This window comes from Marmota monax, unplaced genomic scaffold (assembly GCF_021218885.2).
Source record: "Marmota monax isolate L192 unplaced genomic scaffold, Marmota_monax_Labrador192_F-V1.1 WCK01_AAM20220418_F8-fsc00158, whole genome shotgun sequence".
NCBI classification, from domain to species: domain Eukaryota; kingdom Metazoa; phylum Chordata; class Mammalia; order Rodentia; family Sciuridae; genus Marmota; species Marmota monax.
This window is the reverse complement of record NW_026694092.1, coordinates 581,394-595,566: the sequence shown is the minus strand read 5'-3', so window position 1 is coordinate 595,566 and position 14,173 is coordinate 581,394. Positions and strand designations below refer to the sequence as shown.

General features: G+C 34.3%; 1 protein-coding gene across 4 annotated transcripts in view; it reads right to left on the bottom strand.

Annotated features, from left to right (window-relative positions):
- Window positions 1-14,173, bottom strand: part of Cfap47 (cilia and flagella associated protein 47) — a 424,450-nt gene that overhangs the window by 176,650 nt on the left and 233,627 nt on the right. The gene's annotated exons all lie outside the window — the stretch shown is intronic.

Sequence of the window (14,173 nt, the reverse complement as noted above, 5' to 3'; positions counted from 1 at the left end):
AAGACATATCCTGCCAACAATCACAATAGATGAATTTGATTTAGATCTTGATTCAAAGACACTTAAAATGAATGGGAGAAAAAACATAAACAGCCATGAGACATTCAAGGAATTTAACACTGTGTGGGTATTTGGTGGCATTAAGAAAAATACTGACAATATTTTAGTTGTAATGGTATCGTTGGCCATGTCAAAAAAGTGAGTGTTGTAGATACATTTATTGAACTATTTATGAATAAAATGATGTAGTGATTGGGATTTACTCCATTATAATAATAAAACATGTTTGGCTAGGTACTATGAAAATAAGTGAAAGCAAAGGGGAGATTTATTGTAGTTTTATCTATATAGTACTATGTGTAAGAAACCAGGATATGACACCCAAAATTATGATTCATTTGCTCAGGGATTATTTTGACCTGAAGGCAATGGAAAAGCAGCAGATAAAAGAAAAACTCTCAGCTCTCACCCATTTGCCTAAAAGCAGGATATAAATTTCAAAAGGTATTTATAATTTTAAACCCTCTTCTGCCTGGAGATGACACTAGATTAATCTACAAAACACTCCTGTTTATTTGACTTCCTACAATTTGCCTCTCCTACAGATTCAAACTCCTTTTCCTTTGTTTTGTCACCTCTCTAAAAATTTACATTCTTGGGGTGGGGTTGTAGCTCAGTGCTAGAGTGCTCTTCGAGCACAGGTGAGATACAGGGTTTGAGCCTCAGCAACATATAAAAATAAATAAAATAAAGGTTAAATTCTAAAACACAAAAAATTACATTCTTTGTTGAAGATATTATACATTTGAAATTTTTAAGTCATCCCTTTGAGATTTTCTCATACCCTGTGTATCATATATATATATATATATATATATATATATATATATATATATGTATATGAAATATATATGTTAATAAACTTTTGTGTTTTTTCTTGTCTTTTGTTATAAGAGTCTGTCCTAGTTAAGAACTGTGAAGGGTAGAGAAAAAATTACTTTTCCTTCTTCTATATGTATTTTCCATAATAAAACATTTTGAGAAATCTCTATATTGTAGGAAGTGGAATGATAAAAGGTGGTGAGGACTACATGAAATCACACATATTACAAACATGGCCCTTAACCTGGTGTTTACCAGGCACTTAAGACAATGCATTTAAACAATATATTCATTCTTTGAGAACAGAAATTCATAAACTTTTATGTGCATATAAATCACCTGAAGATGTCCTGAAAATTAAGACCTTACACAAAAGATCAAGGGTGGGGCCAAGACTTGCAAGGATCTATGAAAATAAAGGCTGGCAAATTTAGATACAATGGAGAATCATGTATTAGAACTGGCTTGTGACAGGCATTCATACCTGAAAATCAAAACAAAACAAAACTAGTTTTGAATCTAGGATGGTAACTAGTTTACTAGTTTGAAGTGTTTCACGATCTTTTTTGGGGGGGAGGGGCACAGTACTAATGACTGAACCCAGGGTACTTAATCACTAAGGCACATTTGCAGTCCTTTTTATTTTTTATTTTGAGACAGGGTCTTACTGAGTTGCTTTGGGCCTCTCTAAATTGCTGAGCCTGGCTTCAAACTTGTGCCTCAGCCTCATGAGTTGCTGGGATTACAGGCATGCATGCCTGGCAGTGTTCCACAATCCTAACACAATATTATCTTCACGACAAAGAGACCATTCTAAAGATATCTTTAAACAGGCAATATCTATGCAAATTATGTAAATTTATCAAGTAATGGAAATATATATTCTAAAATATAAATATCATAAATAAGTAAAATGGTAAAAGATTGAAACTTAATCTGAAAACAATATTAAGAATGAACAATTTCTGATTTTCAGGTCAATTTTAATATAACTTTATTATCTCCCTGGTGGGATTGTATTTACAATTAATTTGTTGGTCTATTTCAAATGATAGTATTACACAAAATTTCATTAATTAAGATCCACAATTATCTAAAATTCATGTTGAGAAAAGGAATATGGAAAACTCTGAATTTTTAAAATTGTTTAGCATTTAAATTCACATATTTTGGTAATGAATATATATATATATATATATAATAATTATATATAATATATATCATACAATACTTTTGTTATGTAGCCATGAACTTTGCAAACAAAAATCCAAGCCTGCCATTTGAATTATAATTTCTCTTTCTTTTTGTATTTGTTTCATTATAAACATAACCTGATCAATAATGTAAAATCTGTAATAATAATTCAAGTAGATGACAAATATGTCAGTCAATGCAGTAGAGACTGAAAAAAAGAAAATATTATTTTGTTTATTTCTACTTTAATTTTTATTACATCCTTATTTTTATCTAAAATTAAGTTATTTTACTCAAAATATAGTTCTTATGAGAAATTAAACTCAGTGAATAGTTATCATAATTATCTGTTTGTTTTAATGTGAGCCTGAATGAAACCTGTCTTCCTCTTGAAAACTACTATTGTATGCACAAACCTATAATAGTCAATTCAATTTGCCAGAGTATTTTTTCCAAATATAAATTATAAACAGCTTTCTAGTCATTAATTAGACAGTAATATATTAACTGGTTTCATTCAATTCCTCATTTCTATATCTAATACACACAGTATATTTTGAGCTCTCAAAAATTATTTTACCTAACTCATTCATTTTCAATGTTCTTTTTATTTAAAAATAATCACCTGATGTAACTGAAAATTATGTCTGTCTTGTCTGTGTCAGAATATTATTCAGAAAAGCTATAATCCAGAGTGTAGAGTAATTATTTTTCTTGGAATAAAATTAGACCAGGAAAGCAACATGAATGCAATAAGAACTGATTTAAAGTGGAGATTTCCCCTATGTTCCAAATCTAGAGGCTGTGATAAGAGAAATAAAATTATCTGACACTTGTCATTGTGAGCTGTTCTAATAGTTATCTAAACAAGTTCCATCCTGCTTGTAATTTCATATCTTTCAGTTGGCATACTTAATTGGAATTGTATTTATTTCCCAGAAAGATGCCAAGTCCCATTGACAATTCTAAGAAACCCTCATAGAAGATATTTTGTTCCTCTTCTGTTATCTAGTTACAGTTACATGGAACTTTATAAGAAGACCAGCTATTAATTACCTGGAAAGGAGGAAAACAAACACTGAATTGTCAGAAAGTTTTGATCCTAGCTTTTCCACTAATTAGCTGGGTAACCTTGGACAAGTCATGGAGCCCCTTCAGATACAAATAAACTCAGTCTTATAAAAGAAAATAAAATGAGGGCTGGGGTTGTAGCTCAGTGGGACTGAACTTGCTTAGCACATGTGAGGTAACAGTTTCAATCCTCAGCACCACATAAAAGTAAACAAGTAAAACAAAGGTAGTATGTCCATCTACAACTATAAACCTTAAAAGAAAAGATATCATTGACCTAGACAAAAAGCCTCCAGATTTTTTTTCATGCATCTTAAATTCTATCTATTCTCTTATCTTGGGTCTAGATCTTTCCAGGATTTTTAATTTAGTTGTTTGAATTGATTGAGCACTATTACATTATTTCAATGGCCAAACAGGCACATGAGACTTTAGCTAAAATTCTAAAATGTTAAACTACATACACTTGCATAAGACCATTAATCATTATAGGTGACTATTTGACTTTGCCATAATTACAATGTGAACCTGACCAGTAAGAGCAATCAATGTTTTTAAAACAATTTATAATAATTAAGTCAGAGAGATGAGCTAAAACACAGTGAGGATGAGAATAAGACTGATAATAAGATTTGTATGCCTATACTAAAAAATTAACGTTCTTAATAAAATTTTAGCAAATTCTAATAAAATCCCTGAGAGATTCTTCCATAAACATTTTGAGAAAGCAAAAATATACTTAAATGACCTAAAATATGAATGGATTTTTTGATAGAAATACATGGTACATTATAAGATATCATTTCATCTAACATCAGGGAGCTATACATGGACTTCAGAAATCAATGTGGCAAGGAAATAAACAATCACTCTTTCCTTTAATATCATATTTTTGTGTGTTGCTGGGGACTGAGTCCTAGGCCTCATGCATACTAAGCAAGAACTCTAACATTGATCTACATCCCCAGTCCCTATCATCACATTTTTCAGAACCATTTCTATTTTAAATATTGCCACCAATTTTCCTTCCAGTCAATGAAAACTATTTTTTCCCTTCAAGTGTGAGCATTATCCAAACTGTAATCAAAATTGATCTTTAGACATCAGCAAGATGGTGAAACAGGAAGATGACTGTTCATATCCTACCACCACAACAAGAATTCTACATCCATCCACAAAGAAAAGTTTCTATGGGAACATTGAGATACAGGTAAGAGGTTGTGAATCCCCACTGGAACTCAAGATTTAAGAAGGCCATGTTGAGAGTGTAGCTTAATTTTTCTGGATACAAGTTTCTTGGTTGGCACCCATTTTCTTTCAGAGCTTGATATATGTTGTTCCCGGATCTGTGTTGAAAAATCTGCTGTAATCCTAATTGGTTTTCCCATATATGTAATCTGATTCCTTTCTCTCATGGCTTTTAAAATTCTCTCCTTATTCTGTACGTTGGGTATTTTCATTATAATGTGCCTTGGTGTGGATCTCTTGTGATTTTGTACATTTGGCGTCCTGTAGGCTTCTTGAATTTGGATTTCCAATTCATTCTTCATGTTTTGAAAGTTTTCTGATATTAATTCATTGAATAGAATTTTCATTCATTTGGTTTGGACCTCTATGCCTTCCTTTATCCTAATAACTCTTAAATTTGGTTTCTTTATAATATCCCATAATTCTTAAATGTTCTGCTCGTGGTTTCTTACCATTATTGCTGTGAGGTCTATGTTCTTTTCAAGATTATATATTTTATCTTCACTGAGTGATGTCCTATCTTCTAAGTGGTCAATTCTGTTGGTGATGCTTTCATTTGGTTTATTGTTCCTTTCATTTCAAAGATTTCTTTCTTTTTTTTTTAGAACCTCTATCTCCCTGTTGATGTGATCTTTTGCTTCTTGGATTTGTTTATGTAGCTCCTTGTCAAAGTGATCTTTCATTGCTTATATTTGTTTTCTTATATCTTCCTTGAGGTCACAGAACATTTTAACCATGTATATCCTGAAATTTTTCTCTTGTCATTTTTTTCTGATGTGGCTGCTAATGATTCTAATAATGCTGTGTCTTGATTTTTTTGTGGTATTTTCTTCCCTTATCTTTTCATGTTGCTCGTGTGTCTTCCTTTCTAGCTCTGTGAGTCTGGGGTGTTATTTTTTTTTTACCCTATAGATCTGTAGTGCTCTTATAGAGTTCCAAGATCCCTCCATTGTGGGGAAGGACAATATTAACTGATCCCATTATCAAAAATATATCCCTATGAACAATTTATTGATATTAAAACATTTACAGTTTAGTCTCAATGTACAGAGATGTTGGATTCAATTATTATCTAAAATATAATCAGTAGTTTTGTAAAAAGGTTTACAGTTTCTGATGGTGGACAATGAACTGGGAGTGGGGCGTAGGACGATATGCTGAAGGGGAAATACATGAGGGTATAGAGTTAATATACCTTAGGAAGTGTGAAAGAGAAATTTTAATGAAGAGGTTTAGTAGCAAGAGAATAGACAGGAAATGATTTAGGGTAGACAAGTACATGGAAAGAAAGTAGAGTACATAAAATAAACACATATGTATTTAGAAAAATACAGATGTTAAAACAGTAAAATTTGGAGGGGGAAAGAAAAATGAAAGAATATAAAGGAAAAGAAAAAAGGGCATGTACAACACCTCTATATTATATTATTCAGATGACTCAGTCTTCAAAGTCCTATTTTATGCAAAGTTCTTGGTTTCACATGTTGGCGATGTGAGGGACAGAGGATAGAGAGGTAAAAGAGAAAAAAAATACTTGAAAGAAGAAACCAGGATTGTTGCTAGTTTTAGAGATCCATTTCTTTTCTGTTTCTCTTCTCATCCAATAGGTGGCTGTCTGTTTTAAGCTGGTGTCTCTACCCTCAGGATGGTGTAGGTAACCAGGGTGGGAAGATTGATCCCAGTGTAGAATGTTTGAAAGTGAGGAGTGCCTCCTGACAGTCTCTGCAGGAAGACTGCACCTCATGGGTCTCTTTTGGGGACAACTTGTCTGAATTGAGCACCCAGTATTGTCTCCCTCTCTTGCCTGGAGATTTCCCAGCTCCTGGTCTCTCTGTTACGCTCCAAACTTTAGTCCCATCCCCTCTCACTTAGCAGTTCCCACCTACAGGACCTCTCACACCCAGGCTCACACCAGGTGGGTGGTGCCCTGGGCACACTGCACACCTGCCCAATTGGGAGCTGTTTTTGTGTTGAATGGTCACTGTGCCAAAATCGCCGCTGGAGAGGGGTGGGGAGTTGGATACCTGGTACCTGGCCAGATGGAGATCTGATCTGAGAGCTAACAGCTGCCCCCACCAAATATGGTGAAAAAGGTTATCCAAGATGGAGTCAGTCTGCTTCTAGTGCTGGGGTGTCTGGTGAGGTGGGGGGAGGAGGGAGATGGCATTGTGCTGTGGGCAAGTAATAGCCGAGTGACCTGCGTGGGAGCAGAGCACAGTCTGGAGTTCTGCAGAGGTACTGAGAGGTGATTCTGCTAAGCCGCATGAGAGCCGTGCATGAGTGAGCTATAACTACGGGCTTTAGGTTTCTGGTGCTAGGGGTTGGGAGTCCTACTTGAATGCTAAAACTCTGAGCCCTGCACAGGGGTCACAGCGCTGGTGATTTCTGTGGAAATCAGCTATATAGGGGTCCTCTTACATTCTCTGGGTCACGGACCGACAGGGGATGCAGCCTTCCTCTGGCCCGCCATCTTGGAATCTGTACTCCCAGGTTTAAATCTGGAAACAGCCCTGTTCCTCAAAGGACTAGGTTATATAGCCTTGTTTGGACTTGAGCCTACAGGCCAAACAATGGGCCAAGGGGTCCAGAAAGAATCATACCCACTAGTGCCTCAGGAGGAAGGTTCATATGCCCACAGATATGTCTTGACAGTAGACCTGAAAGTTACCCTTGACTCTAGCAACTCTCCCCCAATCATGTGGTTTTAGCTTATTACTATTCATACAGAGACCCAGAAGGAGACCTGCCCTTCTGTCTCACAGTCTGGGAATTACTCATTTGTCTGAGACTATATGACATATTCTTAGCCTCTGTACCACAATAGTCTGAAGTGGCCTTGTCTTAGCCCAGGTCCCTCTATTTGCACTCAGAGAATATTCCTTCCTGTACAGAGAAATTCCAAGGGATGCATATCCTCCTAGGTACCAAAGAGGGCATTTCATCCTCCATCTCACTAAAGATCTTAAGAGAGCATAGTCAGCCCAGATCCTCTTATTGCAGTTGATAAACTGTTCTTTGGAGGAAATTGCTAGTAAATGTATGCATCTTGGCCACTGCAACAGGTTCATCAGCCTCTATCCTACAGCAGATTGAGTGGGGGGTCCAGTATCACCTCTAGCTCCTACTGCTGAAGTTGAGGCACTGTTTTGCCTATGCAGAAAACTTCCAGGAAACATGTATGTGGGCCCAAAGCACAGGTTTATAGACCTGGGTACATGTCCAGTTCTCCCTCACAAAATGAGAAATATTAATAGATTGAAAAGGAGAGATGAGCTGCATTTCAACAACAGTAGGGGGTTTCAACACCCACTTTCAGCAAGGGACAGATCATCCAGACAGAAAATCAACAAAGAAACACCAAAGTTAAATTTTGCTCTAGAGCAAATGTACCTAACATTTACAGAACATTTCCACACAACAGCTTCAGATACATATTCTTCTCAACAACATATGTGACATTTTCCTGGATACATTATGTTAGACTACAAAAGAAGTCTTAATTTTTTTTTTTTTAATCAAAATAACATTAAGCATCTTTGCTCACCAAAATCTAATAAAAATAGAAATCAATAAGAGGAGCATCTATGAAAATCATACATATACACAGAACATAAACAAAACAACAAACGGGATGACAAAATGAAAAAAAGGAAATTTTAAAAAAATTATTAAGACAAATGAAAATGGTGAGCTAGAGATATAATTCAGTGGTAGAGTGCTTGCCTAGCATGCATAAGGCCCTGGGTTCAACCCCTGGCAGTAAAAAAGAAAAAAGAGAGAGAGAGAAAAAAAAAGACAATGAAAATGGAAATACAGAATAACTAAGCCTATGAGATACAGCAGAATGAGATCTAACAGGGAAGGTTTTAGCAATAAATGGTTATCTCAAAAAAACTAGAAAGATCTCAAACAACCTAACATTACACATCTAGGAACTAGAGAAACAAAAACAACTTAATTTCAAAATTAGTAGAAGGAAAGAAAGCATAAATATTTAGCAGAAATAAGCAAAACAGACACCACAAAACAGTACAAAAGGTCAATGAAGTAGAGTTGGTTTCTTAAAAAGATTAAAAAAAAATGGCAGGCCATTATCTAGACTAAGAAAAAAAGAAGTATGGCCAAAATAAACATAAGCAGATATGAAAAAGAGACATTACAAATGATATGAAAGAAATAAAAAAAGGACACAAGAGATTATTATAAACAATGATACAACAACAAATCAGAAAACCCAAATGAAATGAACACATTCCTGCACACATACAACCTACCAAGATTGGATCATGAAGAAATGGAAAACCTAAAGAGACCAATAAGAAATAACAAAATTGAATCAGTAATAAAAAGTCTTTCATCAAAACAAAAGAAAACATGGTGAGAGATAGAGGTTTAATATCATTTTGTTACATGTGGATTTCCAGTTTTCCCAGCACCATTTGTTGAAGAGGCTATCTTTTTTCCAGTGTACATTTTTGGCACTTTTAGTTATGTGGATTAGACTCTGTGTCTTCTATTTGGTACCATTGATCTACTAGTCTATTTTGGTGCCAATACCATGTTGTTTTTGTTACTATTGCTCTGTATTATAGTTTAAGGTCTGGAATAGTAATGCCACCAGTTTCATTCCTCTTTCTAAGAATTGCTTTGGCTATTCTGTGTCTCTTATTTTTCCAGATGAATTTCATAATTGCTTTTTCTATTTATATAAGAAATGCCATTAGGATTTTGATTGCGATTGCATTGAATCTATATAGTGCTTTTGGTAGTATGGTCATTTGACAATACTCTCACCATGTACTAAACTCAACTCAAAGTGGATCAAGGACCTAGGAATTAAACCAGAGACCTTGCACCTAATGGAAGAAAAAGTAGGCCCAAATCTCCATCATGTTGGATTAGGCCCCAGCTTCCTTAATAAGACTCCTATAGAGCAAGAATTAAAATCAAGAATCAACAAATGGGATGGATTCAAACTCAAAAGCTTCTTCTCAGCAAAATAAACTATCAGTGAAGTGAATAGAGAGCCTACAGAATGGGAGCAAATTTTTACCACAAACATATCAGATAGAGCACTAATCTCTAGGGTATATAAAGAACTCAAAAACCTTAACACCAAACAAACAAACAAACAAACAAACAAACAATGACCCAATCAATAAATGGGCCAAGGAACAGAATAGACACACTGATATACAATCAATCAATCAATATATATATATGAAAAAATGTTCAACATCTCTAGTAATTAGAGAAATGCAAATCAAAACTACTCTAAGATTTTATCTCACTCCAGTCAGAATGGCAGCTATCAATAACACAAACACCAATAAGTGTTAGCAAGGATGTGGGGAAAAAAGGCACACTCATACATTGCTGATGGGACTGCAAATTGGTGCAGCCAATATGGAAAGCAATCTGGAGATTCCTTGGAAAACTGGAAATGGAACCACCATTTGACCCAACTATCCCACGCTTCGGTTTATACCCGGAGAACTTAAAAACATCATACTATAGGGACACAGCCATATTGATGTTTATACCAGCACAATTCACGATAGCTAAATTATGGAACCAACCTAGATGCCCTTAAGTAGATGAATGGATAGGGAAACTTTGATATATATATATACACAATGGAAGATTACTCAGCATTAAAAGAGAATAAAATCATGGCATTTGCAGGTAAATGGATGAAGTTGGAGAATATCATGCTAAGTGAAGTAAGCCAATCCCAAAAAAAACAAAGGCCAAATGTTTTCTTTGATATGCGGATGCTGATTCATAATGGTGATGGGGAGGATCATGGGAGGAATGGAGGAACTTTAGATAGAGCAAAGGGGAGGGAGGGGAACAGAGGGGGCAAGGGGTAGGAAAGATTTAGACATTATTACCCTAAGTACATGTATGAAGACATGAGTGGTGTGAAAATACTTTGTGTACAATCAGTGACTTAAAAAATTGTGCTCTATATGTGTAATATGAAATGAATTACACTCTGCCATCAAGTATAAGAAATTAGAATAAATAAAATAATTTAATTAAACAAAACAAACAAGCAAAAACCCCAAGACCTCATGGCTTCACTGCTGTTTCATACAAACCAAACTTTTAAAGAACTAATACCAATGCTCAAACTAATCCCACAAACTGAAGGAGATGAGATTCTTTCAAATCCATTCTTTCAGGCCAGCATTATTCTGATATCAAAACCAGAAAAGGATACAACAATAATTTAAAAACAGACACTAGTATGGCAATTTGTAAATCAATGGATGTGTAACTGATGTGATTCTGCAATCTGTGTATGGGGTGAAGGTGGGAGTTCATAACCCACTTGAATCAAAGTGTGGAATATGATATGTCAAGAAATTTGTAATGTTTTGAACAACCCACAATAAAAAATTAAAAAAAAAAAAATAAAAAGGCCAGTAATCTGATGAACATAGATGCAAAAAATTATCAACAAAATACTAGCAAACCAAACTCAACAGCACTTCTATAAGATCATTCAGCATGATCAAAGGAGATTCATCCCTGAGATGCAAGTCTGGTTCAACACACACAAATCAATAAATGTGATATATCACATTATCACGACAATGAACAAATATCATGAAATTATTTCAATAGAAAAAGAAAAAGCATTTGATAAAACTCAATACCCTTTCATCACAAATACTCTCAAAATAATAAGTATAAAGGGAATGTATCTTAACCAATAAAAACCATATCTGACAAACTAGCAGCTAACCTCACTGAACAGGGAAAAGTTGAAAGCTTTCCCCCTAAAATCCAGAATAAGATAAGGATATCTGTTTTCAGCAGTTATATTCAAAATAATACTAGAAGCCTTAGCCAGTGCGATTAAAACAGAAGAAGGAAATAAAAAGCATTCAAATTGGAAATGGGATGTCAAATTGTCCCTGCTTGTAGATAACATGGTTTTATAGAGAGAAAACTTTAATAATCCCCCCAAACTACTCGAAACTAATAAACAAGTTTTATAAAGTTTTAGGATAAAAAAAATCAACATAAAGAGCTAGAGCTAAGTATAGCGCTGTGTGCCAGTAATCCCAGCTACTCAGGAGGTTGAGGCATGTGGATAGTGAGTTTGAGGTCAGTCTTGGCAATTTAGCAGGATCCCATGTCAAAAGAAAAAAAAATCAACATAAAAATCAGTAATGTTTCTATGTGGTAACAGTGAACAACTATCTGGAAAAGAAACTAAGAAAACAACCCCTTTAATAATAGGTATAAAAAGCAAAACACCTAGAAATAAATGTATCCCAAGGAGGTGAAAGCTCTCTATAGTGAAAACTATAAAATATTGATGAAAAAATTGAAGAAAACATAAATAAATGAAAAGATGTCACATGTTCATCAATTGGAAGAATTAATAGTTAAAATATCTATACAACCAAAAGCAATCTATAGATTCAATGTAATCTCTGTGAAAATACCAATGACATTCTTCACAGAAATTGTAAAATAAAATCCTCAAATTGATGTGGAACTATAAAAAAAACTTGAAGAGCCTAAGTAATCTTGAGTAAAAGGAACAAAGCTAGATGTATTATCTTAGCTACCTTTAAAATATAATACAAAGATACACACACAAACACACACACACACAGAGACTAGTGGAACAGGATAGAAAACCAGAAATCAACCCACACATCTATAGCTAAGTTCTTTTCAACTAAGGTGCCAATAACACACACTGGGGGAAGGGATAGTCTCTTTAATAAATGGTGCTGGGGAAACTGGATAACTATGTGCTGAATAATAAAGCTAGACTCCTATTTCTCACTATATATAAAAATTAAATCTAAATGCATTAAATACTTAAAGACTAAGAACCAAAACTATGAAACTACTAGAAGAAAACATTGGTGAAACACTTTATGACATTGTCCAAATAACAATTATTTTGGAGAAGACCTCAAAAGCATAAGTTTAGAAAGTAAAAAAAAATTAAAAAATAAAAATCAAAAAAATCAAAAAACCCAACCAAACAAACAAACAAAAAAGGACAAATGGAATTACATTAAACCAAAAAGCCCCTACACAGCAAAGGAAACAATACAGTGAAGAGACAACTTAGAGATTGGGAAAAATATTTGTGAACTGCATTTGGCAAGAAGTTAATACCTGGAATATACAAGGAACACAACTAATAATAAAAAAGGAAAGAAAGGGAAGAAGGGAGAAAGAGAAAAGAAAAAATCAAATTTAAAAAACTGGGCAAATGATCTGAATAGACATTTCTCAACATAAAACATGCAAATGGCCAATAGGTAAATGACAAAAATGGTCAACATCACTATTTACTAGGACAATGCAAATCAGGAACACAAAGATGTATCACCTCAACCCAGTTAGAATACCAATTGTCAAAAAGACAAAAAGTAAGTGGCAAAGATGTGGGGAAAGGAGAACTATTATAACACTATTGGTGGAAGTGTAAATTATTACAGCCATTGTGGATAATAGTATGGAAATTCCTCAAAAAGTTAATGATATAACTACTATGTGGTCAAGAAATCCCTAATACATATATGTCCAAAGGAAATGAAATCAATATGTGGAAGACATATCTGAATTCTCTTGCTTAACTGCAGAATAATTCACAACAGCCAAGATATTGAATCAACCCAAGTGTTCATCAGTGGATGGGTGGACTTAAAAAAAAACATGGTAGATGTATACAGTGGGATAATATTCAGCCTTAGAAGGGAAGGAAATTCTGTCTATTGCCACAACATGGATGAACCTGGAAGACATTATGTTATGTGCAATAAGCCAGGAATCTAAAAAATCTAAAAAAGTTGATCTCATAGAAGTACAGAGGAGAATAGTCATTGTGAAAGGCTACGGAGGACAGGAGGATGGGAGGATGAAGAGAAGGTGGTCAAAAGACACAAAGTTACAGTTAGAAAGGATAAATTTTATTGCTCTGCGGTACAGTAGAGTAAATATAGTTAATAATTGTTGATTTCAAAATAGCTTGAAGGAAGGATTTTTAGTGTTTTCACCATGAAGAAAATATAAGTGTTTGATGTGATGGATATGCTAAATACCTTGATTTGATCATTACACAAATTATACATGTATTGAAATAACACACTATAGTCCATACATGTGTACAATTACTATGTATTAATTTAAATAAACAAAAAAATTAAAAAGCTTCATATTTATATCAGTAGAATCGCTACAGTTCTTTTTTGCCCTCTACTTTGTTTTTCCTCCTTCTTCCCACAATATAATTTCTTCTCTCACCATTGAGTTCCACATTCTTCTCTTTCTCTATGCTAGTGATCACATTGTAGTCCTTGTTGTTCCATATCAGATTTACAGAGCAGAAAAACGGAGGGCCATATAGAATACTGGTTTGTGGACTCATGTAATAGATTGCAAGAATCTCTCAGCCAATCTCCCTGCTTCTAGTTTCTGTCTCTAACTCTTAATCTATTCTCTGTTTTGCTACCAGAAATGTTTTTAGAAACAAACATGAAATCAGGCCCTGTCTATGTTTCAATGAGGTACTTGCTTTCAATAATAACAGCAACAATAATAATAATAGCTAAGCTTTGAACTTAAAACTAAGTCTTCTCCTTAATATCTATCTGATCTTCCCAGTCAAATAATTTTCTGCCACTTTCAACAAACCAATCTGACAATTCATATTTCAAGCATCCGTGAAATTTCATAAATATCTGTTTTGCCTCATGTTTTTAGAAGTTTTTCTAGAACATACTTTTCCCTTCTCCAA